This window comes from Ptychodera flava, assembly GCF_041260155.1.
Source record: "Ptychodera flava strain L36383 chromosome 23 unlocalized genomic scaffold, AS_Pfla_20210202 Scaffold_23__1_contigs__length_28996876_pilon, whole genome shotgun sequence".
Taxonomy (NCBI): Eukaryota; Metazoa; Hemichordata; class Enteropneusta; family Ptychoderidae; genus Ptychodera; species Ptychodera flava.
In genome coordinates, this window is record NW_027248277.1 from 16,750,990 (window position 1) to 16,766,620 (window position 15,631).

The 15,631-nt window shown below is 35.3% G+C and overlaps 2 protein-coding genes across 9 annotated transcripts in view; one reads left to right on the forward strand and one right to left on the reverse strand.

Annotated features, from left to right (window-relative positions):
• LOC139123508 (myosin-4-like) overlaps nucleotides 1–15,631 on the forward strand; it is a 275,832-nt gene that overhangs the window by 18,059 nt on the left and 242,142 nt on the right. The gene's annotated exons all lie outside the window — the stretch shown is intronic.
• Nucleotides 1,750–15,631, reverse strand: part of LOC139123500 (tripartite motif-containing protein 2-like) — a 39,583-nt gene continuing 25,701 nt past the window's right edge. Inside the window, exons 2-3 of one of the 2 annotated variants that reach the window (XM_070689658.1) lie at nucleotides 13,291–13,772; nucleotides 1,750–2,736 (exon numbers count right to left, since the gene is read on the reverse strand). The gene's annotated coding sequence lies outside the window, so the exon portion shown is untranslated. Of the gene's footprint in view, nucleotides 2,737–12,891; nucleotides 13,773–15,631 lie in introns of those variants that run through there. The other variant, XM_070689657.1, reaches the window with a different exon arrangement.

Sequence of the window (15,631 nt, forward strand, 5' to 3'; positions counted from 1 at the left end):
TTCATAATCTACACTGATAACATGTTTTCAATAAGTTTCTGACAACAGTAATGAAAATGGCACGTTCAGTAAAATGTCAGAACCAACAGGAAACTTATCTTGCTGTTTGATCGATAAGTCTAGTGTGGCCATTGTTGTTTTGTTTGTGTTCACAACAAGTTTGCACAAGAATATGTCAAGAAAGGCATGCAATGATAGATTGTGCCATATCTACAACAAGTATTATGGTCTATCAGGTGAATAATGAAGTCATTGTGTGTAAAAATGTGGATTTATTATCATTCTGAGCTGCCATTGTACACTACATCAGATATTTGTTTGTACTATAGTCTTCTTGACCATGTAGTATGAATCACAATACACAGTTATTAGGCACAGGCTGGTCTATACATGGAGATGAGAATTCTTGAAGGAAACACTAAATTTACATCAAAAGGAGCTTAAAAAAAACGTGTAAAATTTTACGTCAAAAGGTCATCAAAATCAACTCCAGCTTTTTTAGAAAGGACAAAATTTTCAAGGGCTGCAACCAATTCATGTTGTAGAGCACCATGTTGTACCTTGTGCCACACAAATCTATATCTGACTCAAACAAAATGTAGTTTTCTTCAATTTGTGTCATACAAATTGTTTTGCCTTCCCTTGGAGGGCACTAACCCTAGTACCAACTATGTCTGAGTGGTAAATTTCCATATACAGTCTATAGGACATTATTCAGGCCAATGAAAATTCTTCATTGATAATTCATTATGACAATGGTGATTTGCATATTTAAAGAATACACAATTTACATATATGAATACAATGTGTATTTTGGAAATCCAGTGTCAGATGATTGGTTTCATTGTATTGCATAGCGCCCTCTGGTGACTGGTTATGGCAGGTAGAACATAGAGTCAGTCTTCAACAACTGTTTCAAGATCATTGTTTATTTAGAACTTCCATCAAGCCAGTTGAAGTAAAAGACTCAAGGGAGAACTGTTTGAATGTTTTCATAATGTCTTTTATTATTTTTGTTCAAAAAAACTGTGATTTTCTCGTTCTTTGGCTGAAAGTTTCTTGAAAAATCAAATACAAGCTTTCTCAGCTCAACTCATCATGTACAATTGTAAGTTATTGTTGACAAATGAATTCTGGTCTGGACTAAAATGAAGATGTCAAAAGTAAAATTGAAAATACATACAAAGGCTGTGTCAGTAAACTGAACTCAAGTCTTGGTGGTAAATTTCCATACAGAGTTCATCATTGATTTGGAACTCATCTAACATATACGGTAGGTAGTTGAAGTTAAAAGAACGGTTGAAATGTTTTCAAAATATTCTCAGTTTTGTTAAAAAGAAGAAATTGGTTTCCTTATTCTTCGGCTGACAGTTTGTTGAAATATCAAATGTAAATCTTCATAACTCAACCTATTTTTTACACATTGCAGTGTCATTGTTGATAAACGAATTCTAGTCTGGACTAAAATTAAGATGTTAGAAATAACATTTGACAAACTTACAAGGCTGTGTTGACAAGTTTAACACAAGGGTTTTTACAGAATTTTTGAAGAAGAAACTTTCACAAAGTAAACAAAATACTTGAAGATACATCAAATGTTACAGTTAGTTCAGCTTATACTCTTTCATCACAATGGTTTGGCCCAAACCCATTGTTAGTCAATTTAATTGTGGACTGTTTACAAGGAATTGGGGGTGAACAGGTCAAGTGTTTGGTATATCACCAGATTCCAATCAAACTAAGTTAACATAATACCTGTTTGCTTTTGTTTGCATTCTAGTGTTTCTGTGTCAAAATTATAACCAGTTATGTTGAGGATAAATTATCACCAAAATTTTTATTTAGAGTTGCATGATACAAAGAAAACATCAGTTGTACTGAGATTTAAACCCAGTGTGTTGAATATTGAACTTTGACCTCAATGAATGAACTAAAAGATGTGTCAGAGTTTCACATGGAATTAATGGTAATTTACATATTTAATACATTTAAACCATTTTGCTGTTGTCTCATGAAGTGTGTCGGTAAATTTGACAAAAATTGACCAAAATATAGACATATTCTCATTATCAGAGAAACCAAAGTATAAATTTACAGACAACTGCACACTACAAATACAGGCACTGAAAGACCAGAACATTTTCAATTCACATCAAGTGTTATGTCTTGAATACAGTCATTGACATGAAAAGAAACAGTGAGTTTTCTTTCAAAATTCTCAAACTAAAGAAAGAAAATATTTAACAGACCATAATGACATCTCTTGAAAATGTTGTACTCGTACTTGTATCAACAACTGAACAAAGTATAGAATGAAAAGTTTCTTGTCAAACAAAATTATCATGTTTTTGTAAAGATAATAACAGCAAAGATGTCTTTCAACGTGTTCATGTATTACCCATGATGCAATAGTAAACTAAATTCAGGAAAATTGAAATCGATTCTCAAAATCTTTTGTAAAGGAGTTTCATTGAACCATGAAAAGAGCCTAGTTTTATTGCCCTTAACATTTTCTAAAATTGTCTATGGCTAAAAAACATTAATCCTAAGCTAATGTAAGGGAGTTCAAGTTTTTCAACTTCCTTAAGTGTAATTTTGTCGTTGACTACTAATGATGAAATTTTGAAAGGCCACACCCATTTTTCACCTTCATTCAACTGATTTCTTAGTATTTAGTTACACTTGCCTTGCTGATATCAATCAACAAAACACAATCTGGTACAATTTATTATGATGCTGTCACTGTACAAACACTTTGATGCAGCCCTCAAGAATGATAGGTACAACCACCCTGCAAGGTACATCATCCGTCAGTGCTAAACTAGAGCAGCTAACCCAATCACTATCTTCATCAATACGATAAACAAACTTACCACTACTCTCAAACTTCAGTAGACTGCCAGGGTCAACATTTATTAGCTCCCAGGTAGGGTAATCAGTAGTAACATAGACATATTTATCATTTTCGAGTGCAATTCCTGCGGGACATCTCATCTCACCGTCCCCACTCTGACAATCAAAGGAATACAAATACTGGTCATGTGCATTGAATACCTGGATACGCTTGTTGTAGTAGTCTGCAACAAATACCATTCCAGTAGTTGCTATGACTACACCCCAGGGCCAGTTGAATTGCCCTTGACCTTTACCTTTTGACCCAAATGACCTAAGGTATTTGCCATGTTGTGTATAAACCCTGACACGATTCCATTCCCTGTCTGTAACATAGACATTGCCATCTACAGGACTAATCCCAATACCCCATGGATTTTTCAACTCATTTTGTCCAAAGCATCTGATGACATGTCCATTCTCATCACTAACAACTACTTGCTTATTCCTGCTATCTAAACTATGGTATGTATTATCACTTGATATAGCTATATCAATTGGGTTGAAAGGTTCCTCAAACTGTTTGAATTCCAAAATCTTCTTAAATGTTCCCTCTCTGGTGGTTATCTGCAGCCTGTGATTGTGCGTATCTGCAGTGACAATGTCTCTGTCTTTGTTTATGGCCACACTATAGAGAAGGCTGTACTCTCCCTCAGCACTTCCTTGACTGCCAATGGTCTTCACCAATCCTTTGATGACAGGTATGATGACAGGACAGCCTGGTATTGGTTGATCTCCTATTGTCATGGTAACTTGATATTTTCCATCCAATTGTCCAGCCACTGTAACTCTGTGTGTACCATCTCTGTTATCAGCTACATTGATGTCTTCCCATGATGCATCAGGTTTTGTTATCTTGGCTTTCACTTGTTGTTTTGGGATGACTTGTTTTCCAGTGGAATCTCTGGTTGTGATCAGTAGGTCTGCAGAGTCACCTTTCCAGAGATGTTTTGGAATGTTTTCAACTGTACACTTGGAGATTTCAATGTCATGTTCAGAGTCGAGAATTCCCAGAGTTCCATGAAGTTCAGATGCAGCAGCCATTGTGCATAGGTGTGAAGTGAAGTAAAGTTAAGCCGTTAATGAAATTGTATCCCAATTTGGATATTGTAGGTGTTGTCTGAGTAAAACCAGCTGTAGACAGGTACAGAGCTGATAGCAGATAAGGCCCCTTAACATGGTGTTTCAGATACAGTTCATGGTTAGTATGTGAAGTGAAGAAACCCTACATGAACACATATACACTGACATAAGGAGTGTTGGATGTCCTACCTCTTGATAGCACAGTACGTTACACTGAACACATGTACTTTACTACATGAGTCTGAGGTCGGAGGAGATAATCCTACAAGAACAATATGCACATATTGCCTATGGCTATTACAAGACAACCCTTGAACTTTTGTACAGAACTCTTGCGCTGAACTTTACACCAAAGTTCCTATCCAGACTGACTCACTGGTGACTCAATAAAGTGCCTTGACCCAGCAATGTCTCACACATTCAATAATTTGACTGGTACGGAGCTGATACAAAGAAATTCTCGCATTTATTTTTGCAGCAGTGATTAGCAAACTTTTTACCACAATATGCAACATTTTCTATCTTACCAAATAGCAAATTTTCGTCAGACACGTGAGCATGTCAGATTATAGCTTGGTACACTGAACAGCTCCCAGCTTGTCTGAATACACTTTGTCAAAGCTGTTCTAAAGACTGAGGCATATTCTAGTTGACTTCGATAAAAGTTTTGTGAACCATGAGCAGGGCATCCACCGACAACCCTCTCCCAAATCTTTTCAACATGCCAAATTGTCTTCAAGCATTGATAATACTAGAAATAACATGGGCTGTAAAAGGTAGCTAGGTGTGTATAGCGTCATGCCTTAAAATTACTGTAACTGTAAACTATCTCCAAATTGTGTACATCAATATTGTGTACATCAATATTGTGTACATCAATATTTTGTACATCAATGTAAGCCCTGGCAATTGGTAATTGTCAATTGGCAGTCTTTTCAAAGAAAGACAAAGCACAACACACTCGCCATAATTAAAGGGAGCCAGTCATCAGATCTCTGCATAAGGTTATCAGGGACCTCCACAACCAAGTTGTGCTTTTTGCCACACAAGACTGTGATTTAAACAGAATTTAGTTGTCTTCAATTTGTCTCATACAAATTGTTTTGCCTTCCACTTGGAGTGCTCTAACCCTACGTATCAACTATGTCTGGGTGGTAATTTCCATACAGCGTCTATGGTACATAACTAAAGCCAATGAAAATTCTAAATGACTCATTACATGTTGATTTGCATATTAAAACAACATACAGTTTTTATATATGAATACACATATTTTGGAAAGCCAGTGTCAGATGTTAGGTTTCCTTGTATTGCATAGCGCCCTCTAGTGACTGGTGATGTCAGGTAGGCCTTCCATATAGGTTTCAAGATCATTGTTGATTTGGAACTTGCATACAGGGAGTTGAAGTTAAAAACTCAAGAGGAACGCTTAGAATGTTTTCATTTTTTATTGTTTTGTTCAAAAAGCTGGATATCTTACTTAATTTTTTGCCCCAAGTTTGTTAGAGGGACAAAGTTGATCTTTTTGACCTTTTTGTGATAATCAAGAATACATGGAAGACATGTAAGTCACTGAGTGTACAAAATGATGTTAATGCATAACTTTAAAAGTGTCAAAATAGCCCCTTTTCTGAATGCAGATGATTTTGTTTTATGATATCATGGCAAAATGGATTTTTCCTATTCCAACTTGCTTTCGTATCACAAAAAAACGCTGCTACAATGTAAGGGCAAGCTGCCATCCTTATCTTCGCACAGCCAATCAAGACCTCATTATAACAGCTTACTTAGGAACCAAACTTTTGTAGTACTGTAGTTCAGCCGTGCATAGTAAGAGTTATACAGTTGACGTTTTGAACAATTTTTTTATACAGACCATAAAATGCTTGACCGAAATGTTTAGTCATGTCTGCCTACAAGCAGAGTTTAAGTTGTGCACAATTGACGAGTATTTCACCATGTTTCATGTAATCAAAACAAAAACTTCTTTTTATGAAACAAAATTCATGAAAGATAAATGCTTGAAAGAAAGATTAAAATTTGTCGCTGTAAATTATCAAGCATTAACTTTATCATCTCAACCCATTGTGTACAATGTGAATCTTTAAATATTCACAAATGATTTCCAGTCTTGACTAAAATTTAGTTTTCAACAATATTATTGGATATTCATACATTTTAGGTGTAGAAAAATTACAAGTAATGCGTTGAGAACAAAATAGCAGAGGATACATCAATGTCACAGTTAATGCAGCTTTAACCCTTTTAACACAATGGTTTGGCCCAAACCCATTGTTATCAATCATGATTGTAGACCTCTTCTCAGCAAATTAGGGGGTGACAGGTGAACTGTTCAGCATATTAATAGATTGAGATCAACTAGAGTTAACCTGCTGCTTTGTTTGTCATTCTGTTTCTGTCACAAAATTTTTACTGGTTCTGATGTTACAGATTTATAGCCTTTATCCTGCCAAGTTCATATTTTCATTATCAGGTCAAGTTGGCTAAACTAGTGAAGCACATGTCCCATATCGTGCAATTGAACAAATAATAAAAGCTATGAATGCCCCTTAATACATACGGCATTTTCACAATTGAGTGTACAAAGTAGGGGTCAAAAAGGGCCAAACTGCAACCTCATTGTTTTGATGTGAAAACCTTACCAGGACTTAGGTACATAATACCACATACCGGTATATAGTGCAGATATGGTTTCGCACAAACTGTCTTAGTTCCATAATAAACAGGCCTTCTTTATCGCACCCTAGGGGTATGGACTACACAATTTAGAAAATTAAGAACAGATTTTGCACCATTGCAAAATTTAGGGGAGAATATACAATACTTTTACCAAATGCAAATCAATACAGTTAGCCTTACATCATAAAATGACTTTTGTAGAGAATCTTTGAATTCCACCGGGTGTATACAATGTTGTCCTTCATACCAAAACAAAGGAAACACTTTATTTTTGAAAGAACAACAAACACATTTCAATTATTGCTTAATAATCTTCCACAGTGAATCTCCAAAACTTAAAATGATAATTGGAGCATGCATAGCTATGATATATAGCATCATTTCATATGTTAGTCCATGTTGGAAAGACTCACAAAATATTTCATAAGTATGTACAAGGGGTACGGACACTACAACACCAGCCCAAAGCAAACCTGTACTGAAGCTGATCATTTACATTAAGTGTAGAAATAATAGGTGATTAATTGATGAAGAAACATGGTTTTCTTTCCATTTTGCCTTATCCTGTAAACTTTTCACCACAGTGTAATTAATTGAGGATATTATTAAACTATATTTAGGGTTCATGGCTTAATGTTATTCAGAGAACAACACTCAATATAAATTTTGCATCAACAATAAGAACAAATTGAAAACTTTTAAGTTTTTTGATAAAACAGTAAAATCATCAAGCTATAAAGTTTCAAATATTAACCCTACTCACTGATTAATAGTTGTATTTAACTAGTTTGTGGGGTGGGGTACGGACACTACACAACATGCATTAAAATTGTTTTCTACTAAAGTTAAGTCTGAACTAAAATTCATTGAACAATATGGCAATGCTTGTACATGTGTGTTGACAAGCCAAATACTGGTCAATATGACATGCTACTGGAAGAAAAGACAACTGTTTTTAAAGACATCAATAATTTTGAAAAAGGTCAAGTTTCAACATAACGGTTGTATCAGTGGACCTGTCAAGATAGCATTTTATCAACAAACTGCTTGATGTAGAAATATGTCATTTTAGTACTTGAAATAATGAAATTTACTCTTCATGAGATGAAGTGTCTCTTGTCAATGTCATGTGTAGAGAAACAAAATTGTTTTATCTTATTAGTCAACTGAAGGAAACCAACCCAACACACAACTGATTCACTGGATTCACTGAACGATCAATTCATATATTCTCATCTATCGCACAAGCTTTGATATTTGGTATACAGATGACTTAGGATATACTTAGATAATTTCATATAGCTTCAGGAAAAATAATAAATTTGTGTTTTGGAGGCAATTTTTGCAAATTTTAGTTAAAAAATCTTCTAAAAAACTGCTTGTCTCATAGCTTTGTTATTTGATATACAAGTCCCAAGACACAAACTAAGCCAAATTATTTCTTCAAACTTGGGGGGGGGGGGGGGGGGAACATGGCCGTAATTTTGTATTTTTGGAGCTAATCTTTAGTCTGCGACCTGAAATTACCTATACCAACCCCAGATATCTTTTGTAAACTGTGAAAACAATGTAGTCATATTTGGTATCAGAAAACAAATCTGAGGTTATTTATGATACAATATAGTGGATCAACTTTAGCTAATATTTCGTCGAGGGATACCCAAACACTGATAAGAGATTTGTATCCACAAGAATGCCATGTGGCAAGATGCACTTTACTGTGAATACAGACTCCAATACATGTCATTTTTACATTGAGTAGTTTATGTCAGCCCTGGGCCAGCCCAGGTTTTGAGTCAACTCAATATTGTCAATATGGACACTCTAGGTCAGGCCAGAATCGGTCTAGTTTCGGCTGGGCAATAGGGGAATCCAGTACTGCCTCAAAATTTGGGTCATGTCTGGACCAAGATGATGCCCAACTGAACCTAAAAGTTTTCGCTCCAGTCTTTATCATTCCATGTTCTCAACACAATATCTTCCCACCAGGTTTTGCTCCACAAGTGGGACCACATCATCTGATTAACATTACTTGAAAGAAAGGCATTAGTTAACAAAGACATCAGAAACACTGTGCACTGGTTACATGCATTTCTGTACAATCTGCAAGTCCAATTCTGTCTCGTAAAGTTCATGAAACCAATACTGGAGATGTCTCTGCAGTTCAAGTGTCATTTAGTAGTTAGATTAATTCTTTTTGGCAAAACTAGGCTGGTCCTGTAAAATGTGAAGGTGAACCAAATTTTTTCCCCACAGAGGATTATTGTAACCTTGCCCAGGTCCGACCTAAATTTGTGAATGTGAACATACGGTAGTATCTGTCTTAGTCCAATCATTGTGTTTTATATAAACATACAGACAGTTGACAGGCCATTGGTTGATTAAGTAAATCATCACAGTATGGAGGGTAGCGCAGTGCAACTCATAAACATGATTAAGAACATGAGCAATTTAGGATGATGTCAGGTCACTCCACCACACAAACAGAATAAACAACAAATTTGACTACCTAACTCTCTGACACAATATAAATTTGTTCCTTCCAAGGTGCGAATTTATCATGGATCATTGAACAAACGACCGGTGTTTTTCTGCTTTTGATCACAACTTTCAGCTTTTTGTGGACAATCATGTTGACTTCCAATATATTTGCTTACAATAATTGTCAAATTATAGTTATACATTTTATCTGAAACCAATAAATATTCACATTTTCTGTTACACATACTACTCACACAACTGGGAAATAATTGAAATTTTTTTTGACTGACGTCCAACATTTGATATCATTGAAGCTGTTGGTAGTCTCATTCTTATCAGTTTAGTTGGTGTGTATATTGCACCTTAATTCTGACTTTGTCTGTGTATTACTTTAAAGGCATGCGTTGGCACCAGAATTGTCTCATCAGAAAATTTACCCACCAGATTACAATTTCAATGGAAAACAAAAGGCTATCACACCTCCATAATCCTCTTACAGACTAGAACAAAGGCGATCCCAGGATTGAGAGCAATGCCTTTAATTTGATATCCAAACATTTCAAGTTTGGGCCACCAAATTTTTACTGTTGATCTTCAAAATTGAAAATTGGTCATTAAAACGGACTACTGTCTAAACATTGAAAATTAAAACCTTTTGCAAATACAAATAGCACTTTTTGTTTGCAAATGAAAAACAGGAAACAGGAACATGTACTTCATTTTTTTTAAATTCGAGCAACACTATTTTTATATTTATGCAAGAATCATTATTATCACTAGTGCTATTAATATTAATTGTGGTTTTCCAAAAGCTGATTCAAACCTATCATCTGATTTCTCTTAAATATCACAGCACAGATATTTCAGATGCTAGGCCAGTTGTTGAAATGTCTATTTCGAGGGGTTTTAGCTAACTGACTGCTATGCTAGGTGAATTACCGTAGTGTTGTAGATAATGTGAGTCAAGCCCAAAAAGTAATGCATCACATTTAATGACACTTACTATACTGGCACATGTTGTTGATATAGAGATCTACTTGCACTGAAAGGCATTGAGCAGCATCAAGTTGTTGCTATTTGGCATATTTAATGAATGATCATCTCAGGAACCCCTTGTCTAATAAACATTGATGTTTCTAGACTTTTTATCCAATCGCCTGATTGTATAAGAGTCCACCTTATGTCAGAGACAGATAGCAAAGAAACTAAAAGTATAGGCCCTGATAGCAGTTTTCTATGTTGGCTATTGATTAATATCTGTGTACCGCTATAGAGGGTGGGGTTGGGGGTGTCGGTAAGTATGAGCCGAAATTAAACATTTCTTCTGCCATTAGAATAGGACCTGTGCACTCACTATATCTGGTAGTATACTACGTACATGTTCCATACCATCCATGTATATTGTAGCTACAAGGTCATTGGCACTATTTTTATCCAGGGCAAAATTCCTGTACAAAAACGTACTGTGTGTTGTGTTGACCCCCCAAATTACCTTATTGAATCCATCTGTCAATTGAAATTACATTTTAGTGTTTGACTTCACACTGATTATACATGGTTACATTATAATTAAACCACTCAGCAGTGTACTAGGGGTATATCAAACCTTTTACTTCAGTCAAATCCAAATTAGTGTAATCCACTGGAAAAGGGGTACGGACACTACATGGGGGTACGGACACTACATTTGGCCTATAATTCATATATATTTTTTTAAATGGTGATTGTCTAAGATGAATACATATATCATTCATCTATACCAAGTACTACAATATGTATTTTATCTTTGTTTGCTGAAAGCCTAATATAGGTGTGGAATTAAATGGTGGGGTACGGACACTACATAAATTTCCGGAAAATTTAGGCTGAGTCTTTGGCAAATTCTTGAAAATAAACGAATGGATGCTTATGACAGTAGAGTTTATTACAGTACTTGACAGATACCTGCAATGGATTTTAACAACATTTTACAAAATAACTATAGATTAGAACTAAGTTACACACTGAGTTAATTGTCCATAATGAAAAACGAAAAAATCCGTAACGATGGGCTATTTTTGGATTTATTAATGGTGTTAATCAACTGGTGAATAGCATACCATGGCGTTACTTACTACTTGTATTAGACATCCTTAAGACCACACAGAAAGAAAAAACATGTACCTTTACTAGAGTTTACATTATGAAAACAGCATTTTCTTAAAGTTGAAAAATGCAGTGTACCTTCGTAACAGTCAAATTTGACCATTTTCACACCACAAAAAATGCCATATCTTTGCCAAACATGGTCCGATTTTTGTAATTTTTGCTTTGATTTGCTCAGAAAAATCTTACTCAGAAAGCTATCACAAGAGTAAATATATACTGTAAAATAGTTTTTTAGAATTTTTTCCGTAACACTCAAGAACAAAAGTTGGTACACTCAATTGCAAAAATGCCGATACTGATATTAAACGGGCAGTATTCAATCCCTGGTTCTTGTTTGTTGGCTGTTTACATTGACTGTTTTTTAGGTTTAGTCCTTTGCTCTTCATTGAAATTTAATTGTGCATGGTTACGGTAGTCAATTTGCTCAGAGATAAAATTCATAAAAAAACCCGTCCCTTTAACAAATATTAATCATATAAACTTTGGGCCAATGAATATTCTCCATTGATAATAACTAATCACATGCCAATTTGCATATTCAAATGTCAATTTATACACTTTTTTGAGTGAAAATTACAGCACCCTCTAGTGACTGGTGATTGTGCTGGAACATAGAGATGGCCTTCTATACCTGTTTTCAAGATCATTGTTGATTAGGAACTTGGATACAGGAAGTTGAAAAAAAGACTCAGGGTAGAACAGTGGGAAAGTTTTCATAATATGTTTTATTTTTTTGTTCAAATTAACCAATTGATTTTCTTATATGGCTGAAAATTTTGTTGAAGTATCAAGTGTAAGTTTTCCCAACTCAACTCATCATGTACGATTGTAGTATCATTGTTGAAAAACGATTTCTAGTTTAGATTGAAATTAGAATGTTAAAAAATAACATTTTGACATACATACAAAGGCTGTGTTGATATGCTGAACACTAGAGTTTTTTCACAATTTTTGAGAAGTATAAGAGACTGTTTCACAAAGAAAAACACAATACTGGAAGATACATCAAATATTACATTTAATTCAGCTTTAACTCTTTAATTAATCACAATAGTTTGACCCAAACCCATTGTTATCAATGTAATTGTGGATCTGTTTACAAGGAAGTAGGGGTGAACAGGTCAAGTGTTTGGTATATCACCAGATTCCAATCAAAATGAGATAACATAATACCTGTTTGTTTTTCTTTGCATTCTGTTTCTGTCACAAAATTTTTACTAGTTATGATGTTGAGGATACTTAATCACCCTTATTTTTGTTCAGAGTTGCATGATACAAAAAATAACAATTGCACTGAGATTTAAACCTAGTGTGTACATGCTGAACTTTGAACTAAGTGAATGAATGAACTGAAAGACATGTCAAAGTTTCACGTCAAAGGAATGGTAATTTACATGTTTAATACATGTTTAAATTTTTTCTATGACATGAACTGCCTGGCAAATTTGACAAATTTTACTCATGATATTGATCATAACAAGATATAGACATTATCAGAGAAACCAAAGTATAAATTTACAGACAACTTCACACACTACAAATAAAGGCACTGAAAGACAGGAACATGTCAGGTTTTGTCTATAGTCTAGTCATTGACATAGAAATAATCATAGGTGCATAAAAAGTTTCAAAATGAACAATGAAAGCATTCTTCAGATTTTGATCACATCTCTCAACAATGTTGTCTTTGTCCCATCAAATGAATAAAGTACAAAGATTAAGAGAAAAATGTTTTTATCAAACAATTGATGATCTGAAATGATTGTTTTTATAAATGCAAAAATGCACAGCTTGCTGTCAAGGTTGATCATGATTTTACCCATGATGCAATGGTAAACTAAGTTGAGAACAAGTTGACACTAATATTCAAAATCTTTTTGAAAGGGGTTTCTTTCAAGTATGAAAAAAGCTTTGTTCTATTATGTTACATAATCTGAAATTGTCTAAGGCAAAAAACGTCAATCCAATAGTGATCTAAGGAAGTACAATTATTTTTTCAACTTGCTGCAATATCTACAGTGTATTTTGATCATGTTGTTTTGAAATTATGATAAAATATTGAAAGACTCATCCATTTATCACCTTTATTCAACTGATTTAATATTCCACTTATCCATCTCTGCTGTGACCAATGTCAATCAACAAAACACAGTCTGGTACAATTTATTGTGATGTTATCACTGTACAAACACTTTGATGCAGTGGTTGTCCCTATCTGCTACAATCACCCTGCAAGGTACATCATCTGTCAGTGCTATACCAGTGGGCCAGTTCAGCCCATCACTATCACTATCAATACGACAAACAAACTTACCACTACTCTCAAACTTCAGTAGACTACTAGGGGTATCAGTAGTAACATAGACATATTTATCATTTTCAATTGCTATTCCCCTTGGGTGTCTCATCTTACCATCCCCACTCTGACAATCAAAGGAATACAAATACTGGTCATCTGCATTGAATACCTGGATACGCTTGTTAAAGCAGTCTGCTACAAATACCATTCCAGTAGTTGCTATGACTACACCCCAGGGACAATTGAATTGCCCTTGGCCTGTACCATAGGACCCAAGTGACCTAAGGTATTTGCCATGTTGTGTATAAACCCTGACACAATGCCCTCCCTTGTCTGTCACATAGACATTGCCATCTACAGAACTAATCCCAATACCCGTTGGATCTTTCAACTCATTTTGTCCAAAGTATCTGATGACATGTCCATTTTCATCACTGACAACTACTTGCTTATTGCTGTTATCTAAACTATAGTATGTATTATCACTTGATATAGCTATATCACGTGGTGTGAAAGGTTTCTCAAACTCTTTGAATTCCAAAATTTTCTTAAACTTTCCCTTTCTAGTCATTATCTGCAACCTATTATTGCTATACTCTGCAGTGACAATATCTCTGTCTTTGTTTATTGCCACACTCCAGGGTGTGTTGTACTGTCCCTCAGCACTTCCTTGAATGCCAATGGTCTTCACCAATCCTTTGATGACAGGTATGATGACAGGACAGCCTGGTATTGGTTGATCTCCTATTGTCATGGTAACTTGATATTTTCCATCCAATTGTCCAGCCACTGTAATTCTGTGTGTACCATCTCTGTTATTGGCTACATTGATGTCTTCCCATGATGCATCAGGTTTTCTTACCTTGGCTTTCACTTGTTGTTTTGGGATGACTTGTTTTCCTGTGGAATCTCTGGTTGTGATCAGTAGGTCTGCAGAGTCACCTTTCCAGAGTTGTTTTGGAATGTTTTCAACTGTACACTTTGACATACACACATCAGATTTCAGTATTCCCAGAATTCCATGTTCACAGAATTTGTCAAGTGGTGTGAACATGAAGTCCTCATGGTTAGCCTTTGATTTTGTTGCCATGGTAATTAGTTGCTTTATACGAGTACCAACATCACGCTTTGTTGATAGAAGTTGAGCAGCATTCCCATGATGCATCAGTGTCTCTATGTAATTGCCTGCACTCTTAATGTTACCATGTTTTAATTCCATTTCATCGATATCAGCAGCTGCTCTTTTAATTTTCATTTTGTAATTGTTTTTCAGTTCATCTATCAGTCTCTGCTCTTCTCTCTTTATTTTCTTGATGATTTCTTCTGCTTTCATTCTCACCTTCCTTTCTTCTCTGCTGCACTGCTCTGTAAGATCAGTGTGTATCTGCTTGGCCAGGGTTTTGTTCTTTTCAGCTTCCTGTTCTTTCACTTTATTTTGTCAACCATGGCTTTCAATTCTGTACGATACTGATCTGCCACGTCTTTCAAGTCTCTGTGTACATGTTCTGGTATGCGATGTTTGACAATGGTGCAGTCTGTACAGACAGGTACCTGACAGGTTTCACAGTAGAATTTAACCTCATTTTGGTTATGAATATTGCAGTATTCTACAGCTCGCTGTGTAACTGGACTTGTTGACTTTGCTGTTTCATATTCTCCAATTGTCATCAGTTGATGTGTTCTTGTGAATGGTAGATTTCTGTGTGCCTTAACACAAATGTTACAAAGATAATGTTTACACTCCACACACCTGTGAGTTGCTGTATTTTCTTGACAAGCTTCACATTTGATCTCAGTTCCCTGCATAGACTCCAGTCGTTGCTTGAATATCTCAATCAGATTGCTCATAAAGAAGTTGCCTTTTATTGCTGGCACTCCTCCAACAGGAAGCTGATATTGCTGTCGACATTCTGGACAGTTTAGAGATCCAGTCTTCTCAACCAGTGTGACTAAACACTGCTCACAGAATGTATGCAGACATGGTAGAATTTTAGGAGACTTGAACTGCTCCAGACAGATGGTACAACA